The sequence below is a fragment of the Ambystoma mexicanum genome, chromosome 13 (genome assembly GCF_040938575.1).
Source record: "Ambystoma mexicanum isolate Mex_15411 chromosome 13, UKY_AmexF1_1, whole genome shotgun sequence".
NCBI classification, from domain to species: Eukaryota; Metazoa; Chordata; class Amphibia; order Caudata; family Ambystomatidae; genus Ambystoma; species Ambystoma mexicanum.
Genome location: NC_090938.1, coordinates 358,737,674 through 358,755,938, shown reverse-complemented (window position 1 = coordinate 358,755,938; position 18,265 = coordinate 358,737,674). Strand labels below are relative to the sequence as shown.

General features: G+C 43.6%; 19 non-coding genes across 19 annotated transcripts; 15 read left to right on the top strand and 4 right to left on the bottom strand.

The window, feature by feature from the left end:
- Window positions 1-390: 390 nt before the first annotated feature.
- TRNAS-GCU (transfer RNA serine (anticodon GCU)) lies at window positions 391-472 on the top strand. Its single transcript has one exon. It is a non-coding gene; the product is annotated as a tRNA-Ser (tRNA).
- A 546-nt stretch (window positions 473-1,018) lies between these two features.
- On the top strand, window positions 1,019-1,090 carry TRNAT-CGU (transfer RNA threonine (anticodon CGU)). The gene has a single exon. It is a non-coding gene; the product is annotated as a tRNA-Thr (tRNA).
- Window positions 1,091-2,578: 1,488 nt separating this feature from the next.
- TRNAI-UAU (transfer RNA isoleucine (anticodon UAU)) lies at window positions 2,579-2,673 on the bottom strand. The gene is made up of 2 exons: window positions 2,636-2,673; window positions 2,579-2,614 (listed from the first exon to the last, which is right to left on the bottom strand). It is a non-coding gene; the product is annotated as a tRNA-Ile (tRNA).
- A 480-nt stretch (window positions 2,674-3,153) lies between these two features.
- On the top strand, window positions 3,154-3,230 carry TRNAS-GCU (transfer RNA serine (anticodon GCU)). Its single transcript has one exon. It is a non-coding gene; the product is annotated as a tRNA-Ser (tRNA).
- A 465-nt stretch (window positions 3,231-3,695) lies between these two features.
- Window positions 3,696-3,767, top strand: TRNAT-UGU (transfer RNA threonine (anticodon UGU)). Its single transcript has one exon. It is a non-coding gene; the product is annotated as a tRNA-Thr (tRNA).
- Window positions 3,768-4,454: 687 nt separating this feature from the next.
- On the top strand, window positions 4,455-4,536 carry TRNAS-GCU (transfer RNA serine (anticodon GCU)). The gene has a single exon. It is a non-coding gene; the product is annotated as a tRNA-Ser (tRNA).
- A 546-nt stretch (window positions 4,537-5,082) lies between these two features.
- TRNAT-CGU (transfer RNA threonine (anticodon CGU)) lies at window positions 5,083-5,154 on the top strand. Its single transcript has one exon. It is a non-coding gene; the product is annotated as a tRNA-Thr (tRNA).
- Window positions 5,155-6,642: 1,488 nt separating this feature from the next.
- On the bottom strand, window positions 6,643-6,737 carry TRNAI-UAU (transfer RNA isoleucine (anticodon UAU)). The gene is made up of 2 exons: window positions 6,700-6,737; window positions 6,643-6,678 (listed from the first exon to the last, which is right to left on the bottom strand). It is a non-coding gene; the product is annotated as a tRNA-Ile (tRNA).
- A 1,022-nt stretch (window positions 6,738-7,759) lies between these two features.
- TRNAT-UGU (transfer RNA threonine (anticodon UGU)) lies at window positions 7,760-7,831 on the top strand. The gene has a single exon. It is a non-coding gene; the product is annotated as a tRNA-Thr (tRNA).
- A 687-nt stretch (window positions 7,832-8,518) lies between these two features.
- On the top strand, window positions 8,519-8,600 carry TRNAS-GCU (transfer RNA serine (anticodon GCU)). Its single transcript has one exon. It is a non-coding gene; the product is annotated as a tRNA-Ser (tRNA).
- A 546-nt stretch (window positions 8,601-9,146) lies between these two features.
- On the top strand, window positions 9,147-9,218 carry TRNAT-CGU (transfer RNA threonine (anticodon CGU)). The gene has a single exon. It is a non-coding gene; the product is annotated as a tRNA-Thr (tRNA).
- Window positions 9,219-10,706: 1,488 nt separating this feature from the next.
- On the bottom strand, window positions 10,707-10,801 carry TRNAI-UAU (transfer RNA isoleucine (anticodon UAU)). Its single transcript has 2 exons — window positions 10,764-10,801; window positions 10,707-10,742 (listed from the first exon to the last, which is right to left on the bottom strand). It is a non-coding gene; the product is annotated as a tRNA-Ile (tRNA).
- A 1,022-nt stretch (window positions 10,802-11,823) lies between these two features.
- TRNAT-UGU (transfer RNA threonine (anticodon UGU)) lies at window positions 11,824-11,895 on the top strand. Its single transcript has one exon. It is a non-coding gene; the product is annotated as a tRNA-Thr (tRNA).
- Window positions 11,896-12,582: 687 nt separating this feature from the next.
- On the top strand, window positions 12,583-12,664 carry TRNAS-GCU (transfer RNA serine (anticodon GCU)). Its single transcript has one exon. It is a non-coding gene; the product is annotated as a tRNA-Ser (tRNA).
- Window positions 12,665-13,210: 546 nt separating this feature from the next.
- On the top strand, window positions 13,211-13,282 carry TRNAT-CGU (transfer RNA threonine (anticodon CGU)). Its single transcript has one exon. It is a non-coding gene; the product is annotated as a tRNA-Thr (tRNA).
- A 1,488-nt stretch (window positions 13,283-14,770) lies between these two features.
- On the bottom strand, window positions 14,771-14,865 carry TRNAI-UAU (transfer RNA isoleucine (anticodon UAU)). The gene is made up of 2 exons: window positions 14,828-14,865; window positions 14,771-14,806 (listed from the first exon to the last, which is right to left on the bottom strand). It is a non-coding gene; the product is annotated as a tRNA-Ile (tRNA).
- Window positions 14,866-15,887: 1,022 nt separating this feature from the next.
- On the top strand, window positions 15,888-15,959 carry TRNAT-UGU (transfer RNA threonine (anticodon UGU)). Its single transcript has one exon. It is a non-coding gene; the product is annotated as a tRNA-Thr (tRNA).
- Window positions 15,960-16,646: 687 nt separating this feature from the next.
- TRNAS-GCU (transfer RNA serine (anticodon GCU)) lies at window positions 16,647-16,728 on the top strand. Its single transcript has one exon. It is a non-coding gene; the product is annotated as a tRNA-Ser (tRNA).
- A 546-nt stretch (window positions 16,729-17,274) lies between these two features.
- On the top strand, window positions 17,275-17,346 carry TRNAT-CGU (transfer RNA threonine (anticodon CGU)). The gene has a single exon. It is a non-coding gene; the product is annotated as a tRNA-Thr (tRNA).
- The last annotated feature ends 919 nt before the right edge of the window (window positions 17,347-18,265 follow it).

Below are 18,265 nucleotides of genomic sequence, written 5' to 3'. Positions count from 1 at the left end.
TGGAAAAGGGTTATTGCCATCACTCACTATTTAAATTCAATGACATCACAGGAAGCAGCAGCATCTGAACTTTGATCTTGGCTGGAAACGTTGAATGATGCCAAACACTGGGAAACTGGAGCTTGCGTTATGCTGGTTTTACTACTAATGGTGTGCCATACGGAAGCTCAAGCACCTTCCTCTGGATTAGTGTTGTGAACCCTCCAGGAGCTCTTGTTATATTTTTCTGAACTTCAACTTGATGTGTTTATCTATCAATGGCCGGGTAAGGAAGAACGAGTCAACGATCTTGTTTCTATTATGACAAACATGATCTATTTTTCACTGACTTTGCACCACCATTGTTTTATCTCTTCTTTAAGCATGGGATTCGAGCACCGTTCCCAAACAGACGAGGTGGCCGAGTGGTTAAGGCGATGGACTGCTAATCCATTGTGCTCTGCACGCGTGGGTTCGAATCCCACCTTCGTCGTATTTTTTCTTTATAGTCTGCATTTAAACATAGACCAAAGTCTTTCAACCTCCCTGTGAAAGACAGGAATGAGTACAGATATGGAAATAGAGATGTAAAAATAAGTTCATTGGTGCAGGCGGAGAATGAAATTAGTCAAAGACTTTCCTCGTAGGTTTCCATTCTTTACTATTATAGGAGCCAAAATCAGTGCAGTTAGTAAACTCCCAAGCTTACATCCCAAATTCTTTTTTCTTTTAGTTGTCTGCCTTTTACATGTTCCTTTTGCCATCATTCTGACCTGCTATCTAAACTCATGAACCTGTTCAGCATCCTACTCAATACATACATACCCGTAAAAGTACATACTCAAACGCATACCGACAATGTATCACCAACATAAGCACACACGCTTTGGCAAATCAGATGTATGATGACGTACTGAACACATGCAGAGATATACAGCCATTTTTACACAACCAGAAATTCATATACCTGGAGATCTACCTAGGTAAAAACCATGGTTTCTTTGCACTTTCTGTTGTTGGCTGTGAGCAAGCAGCAGGTGGCCTTGTAGCTCAGTGGCAGAGCACTGGTCTCGTAAACCAGGGGTCATGAGTTCAAACCTCATCAGGGCCTCGGGCGGATTATTTTCAAAAAGCACGGGGAAGAGAAGCCAGAGTTGCACCATCTACAGAGAACCTTTTATGACGGGATGCATCCTCATAATTGAAGTCTTCCACAGAAGGAGTGAAATAGAGTTCGAGAGGAAGGCCTAATGTTTTCAGGCAAAGACTGACAAAAACCTTGCAATGTCGCATGTAGCTGCTTTGGTGAAAAGACTGTTCAAGTTCACAATGCAACGGAGGGGTGTTCCCCATCTCCATACAATCATCTCTTTGATAATGTAAACGTGCCAGGCGTGTTGAAAGACAAAGACAGACACAACCGCACATACCAGTTGAAGAAAGACAGCCAGCAAACACATTTGTATAGAGGTAAGCAAGCCTCAATTAGAGATGTGAGTCCCTCCGTTTCTGCGGGAGTCCACAAGTTTAATAAAAAATGAACACATATCTTTCATGTTCTAATGATTACCAATCTTTCTGATTAGCTCTGCATAGCTCCAATGGCTATGTGTGTGTGTGTGTGTGTATGTGCCCGTGTGTGTAGGGGAAGGGGTCGGTAGATGTGTTCACGCAGAGCAAGTTGCATACATCGCCAACAGCCATTCTCTCCTGCTCCTGTGCATCCAGTTCGGAAGCGAACCCACCCAATTGTTCTATATGTCTGCTACCCTGACCGCATTCACACATCATTGGCTATTAGTATGCAGCTTGTGGGCGCTGTCAATGGGATATAAGCACCATTCCCCATTTCTGCAATAGCTAGACCAGATTCTGAGGTATGATGAGCAGGGGTCCAGGCACTTCGCCTGACAAACGCCGGGCTTAGCCCTGCCGGGCCTAGCCCTGAGGGGCCTAACTGGGCATGGCCCTGTGTAAGGTAGGGTGAGCAGGGGACCACTGGCAACTAACCTTCGGCACCAATCAGGCATGGAGAGGTCTGTGCAAATGCCCAGCCCTTTAGCAATCTCGATCTGCAAAACCTTCAACTCCTAATTCTCATGGCTCCCAGAAGCCCTAGCCCATATGCAAATGAGGCGAGTTCCTATCAGCATCCTTGTTCTGCTTGATTTTATCAAAGTGACTGCCTGATTAGTGAAAGGGTATTTATTCTCAGAGGTTTGCTTCAAAGGCGATAATGCAGTAAATAGACAACATTATTCTTTGTAAGTTGATATTGTCTCCTGGATCCTACTCCAGTAACCCTTTTTCTACCTTTACAAATGTCTTCCGTAAGTGGTGCTCAGCAGAAAATGGAGTATAATAACAGTTGACATTTTTTATTTTCTGTTCTATTTTCAAAAACCCTCCGTAGCTGTATTTAAAGCGCAAACACCCCATAAATAACTTGCAATGAGTATTCCATGTCTAAAAGGCAGAGGAGCTGTCATACAACATTAACTGACAATCAAGGAAACCTTGAGGTGAACCAAAAAATGTCCAGAACATTTATTGGTTCAATAATTCAGTTTTGAGGTGAATTAGTAAAAAGTTCCAAAGTTGCTCCAGGTGAGGCTTGAACTCACAACCTCGGCATTGCTCACTGCATGTACTGCTGTATAAGTACCGCGCGCTAACCGATTGCGCCACTGGAGCTGCTGTGTTTTGGTTTTCGACATGAAACTACACCCACAAACACACACACAAGTGTACAAAAGCACCCACAAGCTCTGGCATTGTCTTTTTAGCTGACACCAAATTATGGGTGCCTTGTAGTGCCCATATTGTGCCACTGGAGCTTACCTTTTAGCTTGATATACACTTTGCCACTGATGTTCAGCCAATGGTGCAGTCAAATGTCCCTTCTACATTTTTGTCATGCTGCAGGCAGTGCCACTGGAGCCAGCATGATGCTCTTCCTCATATTCAACACGTGTCAATTGAAACACCTCCCAATGTCATCTTGGCGATGCCTATAAACACCCCAGGACTTTGATGAATTTTTCTCAACAGCAAGTGAGGCAGTTTTCCTGCAAACGGCTGGATGTACCTCAACAAGGAACGCATTGTGGTTCTATTTTGAAGATGTTTGTGTTATTACCTGTAAAGACTTGAATGCCTAACATAATCCCTGTAGACGAGGTGGCCGAGTGGTTAAGGCGATGGACTGCTAATCTACTGTACACGCGTGGTTTCGAATCCCACCTTTGTCGATTTTAACTTTTGAAATCTTTTTTAAACATCTGCATTGCTCTAAGCACCATTGCCATTGGCTTTCAAAGAACATACAGACAAAAGTGAAAATATGCATGTTAGTTGATTAAGAAGGACACAAACAAGGTTGTCGTGTTACTGGCAGGAATGCAATCTGCTGTGCTTGACTACCCTTTGAGCCAGAATCCGGATAGAAATTTAAAAAAGCAAAGGTAATATCCATATTGTCTCTCTGCTGCCATGTACATGTTTTTTTCAACTTTCACGCATCACATCTCCTCATTAGTCACCCTAAAATTGCACGGAATACGCACAAATTAGCTGCTCCTCAAAAAATCGGCCAGAAAAAAACAGGTCAAATCACAATCATATACATACATTCTCACACACCCTTCAAATATGTCTACCCAGTAAACATCATGTTGTGTGCTCGTTGTGTTGCTGTTATGCGTCGTAACCTGAGGGGCTCTGTAGCTCAGTGGCAGAGCACTGGTCTTGTAAACCAGGGGTCGTGAGTTCGATCCTCATCAGGGCCTCCAAATGGTAATTTTCTTGAACATTGTTGAATAGGAACTGATATTGCACATTGTACCTGTGCAACCTTTTACCAATGGATTCGGGCCTATAACAAAGCCACAAGCGCAAGGTGTCTGAATAGTCTGTGGGGAAGGTCGGCTTTCTGGACCTAATTTCTTCAAGAAAAAGACCTTGATAATCTTGTGATGACAGATGCAGATGATCACGGTGAAGCCCTTACTCTATTGAACAGTACAGCGGTTCTGGGTTGCACGCCTTTCTCTATTTTCAGGGACGTTGATGTGGCAAAATTTAATTGGAAAAGGGTTATTGCCATCACTCACTATTTAAATTCAATGACATCACAGGAAGCAGCAGCATCTGAACTTTGATCTTGGCTGGAAACGTTGAATGATGCCAAACACTGGGAAACTGGAGCTTGCGTTATGCTGGTTTTACTACTAATGGTGTGCCATACGGAAGCTCAAGCACCTTCCTCTGGATTAGTGTTGTGAACCCTCCAGGAGCTCTTGTTATATTTTTCTGAACTTCAACTTGATGTGTTTATCTATCAATGGCCGGGTAAGGAAGAACGAGTCAACGATCTTGTTTCTATTATGACAAACATGATCTATTTTTCACTGACTTTGCACCACCATTGTTTTATCTCTTCTTTAAGCATGGGATTCGAGCACCGTTCCCAAACAGACGAGGTGGCCGAGTGGTTAAGGCGATGGACTGCTAATCCATTGTGCTCTGCACGCGTGGGTTCGAATCCCACCTTCGTCGTATTTTTTCTTTATAGTCTGCATTTAAACATAGACCAAAGTCTTTCAACCTCCCTGTGAAAGACAGGAATGAGTACAGATATGGAAATAGAGATGTAAAAATAAGTTCATTGGTGCAGGCGGAGAATGAAATAAGTCAAAGACTTTCCTCATAGGTTTCCATTCTTTACTATTATAGGAGCCAAAATCAGCGCAGTTAGTAAACTCCCAAGCTTACATCCCAAATTCTTTTTTCTTTTAGTTGTCTGCCTTTTACATGTTCCTTTTGCCATCATTCTGACCTGCTATCTAAACTCATGAACCTGTTCAGCATCCTACTCAATACATACATACCCGTAAAAGTACATACTCAAACGCATACCGACAATGTATCACCAACATAAGCACACACGCTTTGGCAAATCAGATGTATGATGACGTACTGAACACATGCAGAGATATACAGCCATTTTTACACAACCAGAAATTCATATACCTGGAGATCTACCTAGGTAAAAACCATGGTTTCTTTGCACTTTCTGTTGTTGGCTGTGAGCAAGCAGCAGGTGGCCTTGTAGCTCAGTGGCAGAGCACTGGTCTCGTAAACCAGGGGTCATGAGTTCAAACCTCATCAGGGCCTCGGGCGGATTATTTTCAAAAAGCACGGGGAAGAGAAGCCAGAGTTGCACCATCTACAGAGAACCTTTTATGACGGGATGCATCCTCATAATTGAAGTCTTCCACAGAAGGAGTGAAATAGAGTTCGAGAGGAAGGCCTAATGTTTTCAGGCAAAGACTGACAAAAACCTTGCAATGTCGCATGTAGCTGCTTTGGTGAAAAGACTGTTCAAGTTCACAATGCAACGGAGGGGTGTTCCCCATCTCCATACAATCATCTCTTTGATAATGTAAACGTGCCAGGCGTGTTGAAAGACAAAGACAGACACAACCGCACATACCAGTTGAAGAAAGACAGCCAGCAAACACATTTGTATAGAGGTAAGCAAGCCTCAATTAGAGATGTGAGTCCCTCCGTTTCTGCGGGAGTCCACAAGTTTAATAAAAAATGAACACATATCTTTCATGTTCTAATGATTACCAATCTTTCTGATTAGCTCTGCATAGCTCCAATGGCTATGTGTGTGTGTGTGTGTGTATGTGCCCGTGTGTGTAGGGGAAGGGGTCGGTAGATGTGTTCACGCAGAGCAAGTTGCATACATCGCCAACAGCCATTCTCTCCTGCTCCTGTGCATCCAGTTCGGAAGCGAACCCACCCAATTGTTCTATATGTCTGCTACCCTGACCGCATTCACACATCATTGGCTATTAGTATGCAGCTTGTGGGCGCTGTCAATGGGATATAAGCACCATTCCCCATGTCTGCAATAGCTAGACCAGATTCTGAGGTATGATGAGCAGGGGTCCAGGCACTTCGCCTGACAAACGCCGGGCTTAGCCCTGCCGGGCCTAGCCCTGAGGGGCCTAACTGGGCATGGCCCTGTGTAAGGTAGGGTGAGCAGGGGACCACTTGCAACTAACCTTCGGCACCAATCAGGCATGGAGAGGTCTGTGCAAATGCCCAGCCCTTTAGCAATCTCGATCTGCAAAACCTTCAACTCCTAATTCTCATGGCTCCCAGAAGCCCTAGCCCATATGCAAATGAGGCGAGTTCCTATCAGCATCCTTGTTCTGCTTGATTTTATCAAAGTGACTGCCTGATTAGTGAAAGGGTATTTATTCTCAGAGGTTTGCTTCAAAGGCGATAATGCAGTAAATAGACAACATTATTCTTTGTAAGTTGATATTGTCTCCTGGATCCTACTCCAGTAACCCTTTTTCTACCTTTACAAATGTCTTCCGTAAGTGGTGCTCAGCAGAAAATGGAGTATAATAACAGTTGACATTTTTTATTTTCTGTTCTATTTTCAAAAACCCTCCGTAGCTGTATTTAAAGCGCAAACACCCCATAAATAACTTGCAATGAGTATTCCATGTCTAAAAGGCAGAGGAGCTGTCATACAACATTAACTGACAATCAAGGAAACCTTGAGGTGAACCAAAAAATGTCCAGAACATTTATTGGTTCAATAATTCAGTTTTGAGGTGAATTAGTAAAAAGTTCCAAAGTTGCTCCAGGTGAGGCTTGAACTCACAACCTCGGCATTGCTCACTGCATGTACTGCTGTATAAGTACCGCGCGCTAACCGATTGCGCCACTGGAGCTGCTGTGTTTTGGTTTTCGACATGAAACTACACCCACAAACACACACACAAGTGTACAAAAGCACCCACAAGCTCTGGCATTGTCTTTTTAGCTGACACCAAATTATGGGTGCCTTGTAGTGCCCATATTGTGCCACTGGAGCTTACCTTTTAGCCTGATATACACTTTGCCACTGATGTTCAGCCAATGGTGCAGTCAAATGTCCCTTCTACATTTTTGTCATGCTGCAGGCAGTGCCACTGGAGCCAGCATGATGCTCTTCCTCATATTCAACACGTGTCAATTGAAACACCTCCCAATGTCATCTTGGCGATGCCTATAAACACCCCAGGACTTTGATGAATTTTTCTCAACAGCAAGTGAGGCAGTTTTCCTGCAAACGGCTGGATGTACCTCAACAAGGAACGCATTGTGGTTCTATTTTGAAGATGTTTGTGTTATTACCTGTAAAGACTTGAATGCCTAACATAATCCCTGTAGACGAGGTGGCCGAGTGGTTAAGGCGATGGACTGCTAATCTACTGTACACGTGTGGTTTCGAATCCCACCTTTGTCGATTTTAACTTTTGAAATCTTTTTTAAACATCTGCATTGCTCTAAGCACCATTGCCATTGGCTTTCAAAGAACATACAGACAAAAGTGAAAATATGCATGTTAGTTGATTAAGAAGGACACAAACAAGGTTGTCGTGTTACTGGCAGGAATGCAATCTGCTGTGCTTGACTACCCTTTGAGCCAGAATCCGGATAGAAATTTAAAAAAGCAAAGGTAATATCCATATTGTCTCTCTGCTGCCATGTACATGTTTTTTTCAACTTTCACGCATCACATCTCCTCATTAGTCACCCTAAAATTGCACGGAATACGCACAAATTAGCTGCTCCTCAAAAAATCGGCCAGAAAAAAACAGGTCAAATCACAATCATATACATACATTCTCACACACCCTTCAAATATGTCTACCCAGTAAACATCATGTTGTGTGCTCGTTGTGTTGCTGTTATGCGTCGTAACCTGAGGGGCTCTGTAGCTCAGTGGCAGAGCACTGGTCTTGTAAACCAGGGGTCGTGAGTTCGATCCTCATCAGGGCCTCCAAATGGTAATTTTCTTGAACATTGTTGAATAGGAACTGATATTGCACATTGTACCTGTGCAACCTTTTACCAATGGATTCGGGCCTATAACAAAGCCACAAGCGCAAGGTGTCTGAATAGTCTGTGGGGAAGGTCGGCTTTCTGGACCTAATTTCTTCAAGAAAAAGACCTTGATAATCTTGTGATGACAGATGCAGATGATCACGGTGAAGCCCTTACTCTATTGAACAGTACAGCGGTTCTGGGTTGCACGCCTTTCTCTATTTTCAGGGACGTTGATGTGGCAAAATTTAATTGGAAAAGGGTTATTGCCATCACTCACTATTTAAATTCAATGACATCACAGGAAGCAGCAGCATCTGAACTTTGATCTTGGCTGGAAACGTTGAATGATGCCAAACACTGGGAAACTGGAGCTTGCGTTATGCTGGTTTTACTACTAATGGTGTGCCATACGGAAGCTCAAGCACCTTCCTCTGGATTAGTGTTGTGAACCCTCCAGGAGCTCTTGTTATATTTTTCTGAACTTCAACTTGATGTGTTTATCTATCAATGGCCGGGTAAGGAAGAACGAGTCAACGATCTTGTTTCTATTATGACAAACATGATCTATTTTTCACTGACTTTGCACCACCATTGTTTTATCTCTTCTTTAAGCATGGGATTCGAGCACCGTTCCCAAACAGACGAGGTGGCCGAGTGGTTAAGGCGATGGACTGCTAATCCATTGTGCTCTGCACGCGTGGGTTCGAATCCCACCTTCGTCGTATTTTTTCTTTATAGTCTGCATTTAAACATAGACCAAAGTCTTTCAACCTCCCTGTGAAAGACAGGAATGAGTACAGATATGGAAATAGAGATGTAAAAATAAGTTCATTGGTGCAGGCGGAGAATGAAATTAGTCAAAGACTTTCCTCGTAGGTTTCCATTCTTTACTATTATAGGAGCCAAAATCAGCGCAGTTAGTAAACTCCCAAGCTTACATCCCAAATTCTTTTTTCTTTTAGTTGTCTGCCTTTTACATGTTCCTTTTGCCATCATTCTGACCTGCTATCTAAACTCATGAACCTGTTCAGCATCCTACTCAATACATACATACCCGTAAAAGTACATACTCAAACGCATACCGACAATGTATCACCAACATAAGCACACACGCTTTGGCAAATCAGATGTATGATGACGTACTGAACACATGCAGAGATATACAGCCATTTTTACACAACCAGAAATTCATATACCTGGAGATCTACCTAGGTAAAAACCATGGTTTCTTTGCACTTTCTGTTGTTGGCTGTGAGCAAGCAGCAGGTGGCCTTGTAGCTCAGTGGCAGAGCACTGGTCTCGTAAACCAGGGGTCATGAGTTCAAACCTCATCAGGGCCTCGGGCGGATTATTTTCAAAAAGCACGGGGAAGAGAAGCCAGAGTTGCACCATCTACAGAGAACCTTTTATGACGGGATGCATCCTCATAATTGAAGTCTTCCACAGAAGGAGTGAAATAGAGTTCGAGAGGAAGGCCTAATGTTTTCAGGCAAAGACTGACAAAAACCTTGCAATGTCGCATGTAGCTGCTTTGGTGAAAAGACTGTTCAAGTTCACAATGCAACGGAGGGGTGTTCCCCATCTCCATACAATCATCTCTTTGATAATGTAAACGTGCCAGGCGTGTTGAAAGACAAAGACAGACACAACCGCACATACCAGTTGAAGAAAGACAGCCAGCAAACACATTTGTATAGAGGTAAGCAAGCCTCAATTAGAGATGTGAGTCCCTCCGTTTCTGCGGGAGTCCACAAGTTTAATAAAAAATGAACACATATCTTTCATGTTCTAATGATTACCAATCTTTCTGATTAGCTCTGCATAGCTCCAATGGCTATGTGTGTGTGTGTGTGTGTATGTGCCCGTGTGTGTAGGGGAAGGGGTCGGTAGATGTGTTCACGCAGAGCAAGTTGCATACATCGCCAACAGCCATTCTCTCCTGCTCCTGTGCATCCAGTTCGGAAGCGAACCCACCCAATTGTTCTATATGTCTGCTACCCTGACCGCATTCACACATCATTGGCTATTAGTATGCAGCTTGTGGGCGCTGTCAATGGGATATAAGCACCATTCCCCATGTCTGCAATAGCTAGACCAGATTCTGAGGTATGATGAGCAGGGGTCCAGGCACTTCGCCTGACAAACGCCGGGCTTAGCCCTGCCGGGCCTAGCCCTGAGGGGCCTAACTGGGCATGGCCCTGTGTAAGGTAGGGTGAGCAGGGGACCACTTGCAACTAACCTTCGGCACCAATCAGGCATGGAGAGGTCTGTGCAAATGCCCAGCCCTTTAGCAATCTCGATCTGCAAAACCTTCAACTCCTAATTCTCATGGCTCCCAGAAGCCCTAGCCCATATGCAAATGAGGCGAGTTCCTATCAGCATCCTTGTTCTGCTTGATTTTATCAAAGTGACTGCCTGATTAGTGAAAGGGTATTTATTCTCAGAGGTTTGCTTCAAAGGCGATAATGCAGTAAATAGACAACATTATTCTTTGTAAGTTGATATTGTCTCCTGGATCCTACTCCAGTAACCCTTTTTCTACCTTTACAAATGTCTTCCGTAAGTGGTGCTCAGCAGAAAATGGAGTATAATAACAGTTGACATTTTTTATTTTCTGTTCTATTTTCAAAAACCCTCCGTAGCTGTATTTAAAGCGCAAACACCCCATAAATAACTTGCAATGAGTATTCCATGTCTAAAAGGCAGAGGAGCTGTCATACAACATTAACTGACAATCAAGGAAACCTTGAGGTGAACCAAAAAATGTCCAGAACATTTATTGGTTCAATAATTCAGTTTTGAGGTGAATTAGTAAAAAGTTCCAAAGTTGCTCCAGGTGAGGCTTGAACTCACAACCTCGGCATTGCTCACTGCATGTACTGCTGTATAAGTACCGCGCGCTAACCGATTGCGCCACTGGAGCTGCTGTGTTTTGGTTTTCGACATGAAACTACACCCACAAACACACACACAAGTGTACAAAAGCACCCACAAGCTCTGGCATTGTCTTTTTAGCTGACACCAAATTATGGGTGCCTTGTAGTGCCCATATTGTGCCACTGGAGCTTACCTTTTAGCCTGATATACACTTTGCCACTGATGTTCAGCCAATGGTGCAGTCAAATGTCCCTTCTACATTTTTGTCATGCTGCAGGCAGTGCCACTGGAGCCAGCATGATGCTCTTCCTCATATTCAACACGTGTCAATTGAAACACCTCCCAATGTCATCTTGGCGATGCCTATAAACACCCCAGGACTTTGATGAATTTTTCTCAACAGCAAGTGAGGCAGTTTTCCTGCAAACGGCTGGATGTACCTCAACAAGGAACGCATTGTGGTTCTATTTTGAAGATGTTTGTGTTATTACCTGTAAAGACTTGAATGCCTAACATAATCCCTGTAGACGAGGTGGCCGAGTGGTTAAGGCGATGGACTGCTAATCTACTGTACACGTGTGGTTTCGAATCCCACCTTTGTCGATTTTAACTTTTGAAATCTTTTTTAAACATCTGCATTGCTCTAAGCACCATTGCCATTGGCTTTCAAAGAACATACAGACAAAAGTGAAAATATGCATGTTAGTTGATTAAGAAGGACACAAACAAGGTTGTCGTGTTACTGGCAGGAATGCAATCTGCTGTGCTTGACTACCCTTTGAGCCAGAATCCGGATAGAAATTTAAAAAAGCAAAGGTAATATCCATATTGTCTCTCTGCTGCCATGTACATGTTTTTTTCAACTTTCACGCATCACATCTCCTCATTAGTCACCCTAAAATTGCACGGAATACGCACAAATTAGCTGCTCCTCAAAAAATCGGCCAGAAAAAAACAGGTCAAATCACAATCATATACATACATTCTCACACACCCTTCAAATATGTCTACCCAGTAAACATCATGTTGTGTGCTCGTTGTGTTGCTGTTATGCGTCGTAACCTGAGGGGCTCTGTAGTTCAGTGGCAGAGCACTGGTCTTGTAAACCAGGGGTCGTGAGTTCGATCCTCATCAGGGCCTCCAAATGGTAATTTTCTTGAACATTGTTGAATAGGAACTGATATTGCACATTGTACCTGTGCAACCTTTTACCAATGGATTCGGGCCTATAACAAAGCCACAAGCGCAAGGTGTCTGAATAGTCTGTGGGGAAGGTCGGCTTTCTGGACCTAATTTCTTCAAGAAAAAGACCTTGATAATCTTGTGATGACAGATGCAGATGATCACGGTGAAGCCCTTACTCTATTGAACAGTACAGCGGTTCTGGGTTGCACGCCTTTCTCTATTTTCAGGGACGTTGATGTGGCAAAATTTAATTGGAAAAGGGTTATTGCCATCACTCACTATTTAAATTCAATGACATCACAGGAAGCAGCAGCATCTGAACTTTGATCTTGGCTGGAAACGTTGAATGATGCCAAACACTGGGAAACTGGAGCTTGCGTTATGCTGGTTTTACTACTAATGGTGTGCCATACGGAAGCTCAAGCACCTTCCTCTGGATTAGTGTTGTGAACCCTCCAGGAGCTCTTGTTATATTTTTCTGAACTTCAACTTGATGTGTTTATCTATCAATGGCCGGGTAAGGAAGAACGAGTCAACGATCTTGTTTCTATTATGACAAACATGATCTATTTTTCACTGACTTTGCACCACCATTGTTTTATCTCTTCTTTAAGCATGGGATTCGAGCACCGTTCCCAAACAGACGAGGTGGCCGAGTGGTTAAGGCGATGGACTGCTAATCCATTGTGCTCTGCACGCGTGGGTTCGAATCCCACCTTCGTCGTATTTTTTCTTTATAGTCTGCATTTAAACATAGACCAAAGTCTTTCAACCTCCCTGTGAAAGACAGGAATGAGTACAGATATGGAAATAGAGATGTAAAAATAAGTTCATTGGTGCAGGCGGAGAATGAAATTAGTCAAAGACTTTCCTCGTAGGTTTCCATTCTTTACTATTATAGGAGCCAAAATCAGCGCAGTTAGTAAACTCCCAAGCTTACATCCCAAATTCTTTTTTCTTTTAGTTGTCTGCCTTTTACATGTTCCTTTTGCCATCATTCTGACCTGCTATCTAAACTCATGAACCTGTTCAGCATCCTACTCAATACATACATACCCGTAAAAGTACATACTCAAACGCATACCGACAATGTATCACCAACATAAGCACACACGCTTTCGCAAATCAGATGTATGATGACGTACTGAACACATGCAGAGATATACAGCCATTTTTACACAACCAGAAATTCATATACCTGGAGATCTACCTAGGTAAAAACCATGGTTTCTTTGCACTTTCTGTTGTTGGCTGTGAGCAAGCAGCAGGTGGCCTTGTAGCTCAGTGGCAGAGCACTGGTCTCGTAAACCAGGGGTCATGAGTTCAAACCTCATCAGGGCCTCGGGCGGATTATTTTCAAAAAGCACGGGGAAGAGAAGCCAGAGTTGCACCATCTACAGAGAACCTTTTATGACGGGATGCATCCTCATAATTGAAGTCTTCCACAGAAGGAGTGAAATAGAGTTCGAGAGGAAGGCCTAATGTTTTCAGGCAAAGACTGACAAAAACCTTGCAATGTCGCATGTAGCTGCTTTGGTGAAAAGACTGTTCAAGTTCACAATGCAACGGAGGGGTGTTCCCCATCTCCATACAATCATCTCTTTGATAATGTAAACGTGCCAGGCGTGTTGAAAGACAAAGACAGACACAACCGCACATACCAGTTGAAGAAAGACAGCCAGCAAACACATTTGTATAGAGGTAAGCAAGCCTCAATTAGAGATGTGAGTCCCTCCGTTTCTGCGGGAGTCCACAAGTTTAATAAAAAATGAACACATATCTTTCATGTTCTAATGATTACCAATCTTTCTGATTAGCTCTGCATAGCTCCAATGGCTATGTGTGTGTGTGTGTGTGTATGTGCCCGTGTGTGTAGGGGAAGGGGTCGGTAGATGTGTTCACGCAGAGCAAGTTGCATACATCGCCAACAGCCATTCTCTCCTGCTCCTGTGCATCCAGTTCGGAAGCGAACCCACCCAATTGTTCTATATGTCTGCTACCCTGACCGCATTCACACATCATTGGCTATTAGTATGCAGCTTGTGGGCGCTGTCAATGGGATATAAGCACCATTCCCCATGTCTGCAATAGCTAGACCAGATTCTGAGGTATGATGAGCAGGGGTCCAGGCACTTCGCCTGACAAACGCCGGGCTTAGCCCTGCCGGGCCTAGCCCTGAGGGGCCTAACTGGGCATGGCCCTGTGTAAGGTAGGGTGAGCAGGGGACCACTTGCAACTAACCTTCGGCACCAATCAGGCATGGAGAGGTCTGTGCAAATGCCCAGCCCTTTAGCAATCTCGATCTGCAAAACCTTCAACTCCTAATTCTCATGGCTCCCAGAAGCCCTAGCCCATATGCAAATGAGGCGAGTTCCTATCAGCATCCTTGTTCTGCTTGATTTTATCAAAGTGACTGCCTGATTAGTGAAAGGGTATTTATTCTCAGAGGTTTGCTTCAAAGGCGATAATGCAGTAAATAGACAACATTATTCTTTGTAAGTTGATATTGTCTCCTGGATCCTACTCCAGTAACCCTTTTTCTACCTTTACAAATGTCTTCCGTAAGTGGTGCTCAGCAGAAAATGGAGTATAATAACAGTTGACATTTTTTATTTTCTGTTCTATTTTCAAAAACCCTCCGTAGCTGTATTTAAAGCGCAAACACCCCATAAATAACTTGCAATGAGTATTCCATGTCTAAAAGGCAGAGGAGCTGTCATACAACATTAACTGACAATCAAGGAAACCTTGAGGTGAACCAAAAAATGTCCAGAACATTTATTGGTTCAATAATTCAGTTTTGAGGTGAATTAGTAAAAAGTTCCAAAGTTGCTCCAGGTGAGGCTTGAACTCACAACCTCGGCATTGCTCACTGCATGTACTGCTGTATAAGTACCGCGCGCTAACCGATTGCGCCACTGGAGCTGCTGTGTTTTGGTTTTCGACATGAAACTACACCCACAAACACACACACAAGTGTACAAAAGCACCCACAAGCTCTGGCATTGTCTTTTTAGCTGACACCAAATTATGGGTGCCTTGTAGTGCCCATATTGTGCCACTGGAGCTTACCTTTTAGCCTGATATACACTTTGCCACTGATGTTCAGCCAATGGTGCAGTCAAATGTCCCTTCTACATTTTTGTCATGCTGCAGGCAGTGCCACTGGAGCCAGCATGATGCTCTTCCTCATATTCAACACGTGTCAATTGAAACACCTCCCAATGTCATCTTGGCGATGCCTATAAACACCCCAGGACTTTGATGAATTTTTCTCAACAGCAAGTGAGGCAGTTTTCCTGCAAACGGCTGGATGTACCTCAACAAGGAACGCATTGTGGTTCTATTTTGAAGATGTTTGTGTTATTACCTGTAAAGACTTGAATGCCTAACATAATCCCTGTAGACGAGGTGGCCGAGTGGTTAAGGCGATGGACTGCTAATCTACTGTACACGTGTGGTTTCGAATCCCACCTTTGTCGATTTTAACTTTTGAAATCTTTTTTAAACATCTGCATTGCTCTAAGCACCATTGCCATTGGCTTTCAAAGAACATACAGACAAAAGTGAAAATATGCATGTTAGTTGATTAAGAAGGACACAAACAAGGTTGTCGTGTTACTGGCAGGAATGCAATCTGCTGTGCTTGACTACCCTTTGAGCCAGAATCCGGATAGAAATTTAAAAAAGCAAAGGTAATATCCATATTGTCTCTCTGCTGCCATGTACATGTTTTTTTCAACTTTCACGCATCACATCTCCTCATTAGTCACCCTAAAATTGCACGGAATACGCACAAATTAGCTGCTCCTCAAAAAATCGGCCAGAAAAAAACAGGTCAAATCACAATCATATACATACATTCTCACACACCCTTCAAATATGTCTACCCAGTAAACATCATGTTGTGTGCTCGTTGTGTTGCTGTTATGCGTCGTAACCTGAGGGGCTCTGTAGCTCAGTGGCAGAGCACTGGTCTTGTAAACCAGGGGTCGTGAGTTCGATCCTCATCAGGGCCTCCAAATGGTAATTTTCTTGAACATTGTTGAATAGGAACTGATATTGCACATTGTACCTGTGCAACCTTTTACCAATGGATTCGGGCCTATAACAAAGCCACAAGCGCAAGGTGTCTGAATAGTCTGTGGGGAAGGTCGGCTTTCTGGACCTAATTTCTTCAAGAAAAAGACCTTGATAATCTTGTGATGACAGATGCAGATGATCACGGTGAAGCCCTTACTCTATTGAACAGTACAGCGGTTCTGGGTTGCACGCCTTTCTCTATTTTCAGGGACGTTGATGTGGCAAAATTTAATTGGAAAAGGGTTATTGCCATCACTCACTATTTAAATTCAATGACATCACAGGAAGCAGCAGCATCTGAACTTTGATCTTGGCTGGAAACGTTGAATGATGCCAAACACTGGGAAACTGGAGCTTGCGTTATGCTGGTTTTACTACTAATGGTGTGCCATACGGAAGCTCAAGCACCTTCCTCTGGATTAGTGTTGTGAACCCTCCAGGAGCTCTTGTTATATTTTTCTGAACTTCAACTTGATGTGTTTATCTATCAATGGCCGGGTAAGGAAGAACGAGTCAACGATCTTGTTTCTACTATGACAAACATGATCTATTTTTCACTGACTTTGCACCACCATTGTTTTATCTCTTCTTTAAGCATGGGACTCGAGCACCGTTCCCAAACAGACGAGGTGGCCGAGTGGTTAAGGCGATGGACTGCTAATCCATTGTGCTCTGCACGCGTGGGTTAGAATCCCACCTTCGTCGTATTTTTTCTTTATAGTCTGCATTTAAACATAGACCAAAGTCTTTCAACCTCCCTGTGAAAGACAGGAATGAGTACAGATATGGAAATAGAGATGTAAAAATAAGTTCATTGGTGCAGGCGGAGAATGAAATTAGTCAAAGACTTTCCTCGTAGGTTTCCATTCTTTACTATTATAGGAGCCAAAATCAGCGCAGTTAGTAAACTCCCAAGCTTACATCCCAAATTCTTTTTTCTTTTAGTTGTCTGCCTTTTACATGTTCCTTTTGCCATCATTCTGACCTGCTATCTAAACTCATGAACCTGTTCAGCATCCTACTCAATACATACATACCCGTAAAAGTACATACTCAAACGCATACCGACAATGTATCACCAACATAAGCACACACGCTTTGGCAAATCAGATGTATGATGACGTACTGAACACATGCAGAGATATACAGCCATTTTTACACAACCAGAAATTCATATACCTGGAGATCTACCTAGGTAAAACCCATGGTTTCTTTGCACTTTCTGTTGTTGGCTGTGATCAAGCAGCAGGTGGCCTTGTAGCTCAGTGGCAGAGCACTGGTCTCGTAAACCAGGGGTCATGAGTTCAAACCTCATCAGGGCCTCGGGCGGATTATTTTCAAAAAGCACGGGGAAGAGAAGCCAGAGTTGCACCATCTACAGAGAACCTTTTATGACGGGATGCATCCTCATAATTGAAGTCTTCCACAGAAGGAGTGAAATAGAGTTCGAGAGGAAGGCCTAATGTTTTCAGGCAAAGACTGACAAAAACCTTGCAATGTCGCATGTAGCTGCTTTGGTGAAAAGACTGTTCAAGTTCACAATGCAACGGAGGGGTGTTCCCCATCTCCATACAATCATCTCTTTGATAATGTAAACGTGCCAGGCGTGTTGAAAGACAAAGACAGACACAACCGCACATACCAGTTGAAGAAAGACAGCCAGCAAACACATTTGTATAGAGGTAAGCAAGCCTCAATTAGAGATGTGAGTCCCTCCGTTTCTGCGGGAGTCCACAAGTTTAATAAAAAATGAACACATATCTTTCATGTTCTAATGATTACCAATCTTTCTGATTAGCTCTGCATAGCTCCAATGGCTATGTGTGTGTGTGTGTGTGTATGTGCCCGTGTGTGTAGGGGAAGGGGTCGGTAGATGTGTTCACGCAGAGCAAGTTGCATACATCGCCAACAGCCATTCTCTCCTGCTCCTGTGCATCCAGTTCGGAAGCGAACCCACCCAATTGTTCTATATGTCTGCTACCCTGACCGCATTCACACATCATTGGCTATTAGTATGCAGCTTGTGGGCGCTGTCAATGGGATATAAGCACCATTCCCCATGTCTGCAATAGCTAGACCAGATTCTGAGGTATGATGAGCAGGGGTCCAGGCACTTCGCCTGACGAACGCCGGGCTTAGCCCTGCCGGGCCTAGCCCTGAGGGGCCTAACTGGGCATGGCCCTGTGTAAGGTAGGGTGAGCAGGGGACCACTTGCAACTAACCTTCGGCACCAATCAGGCAT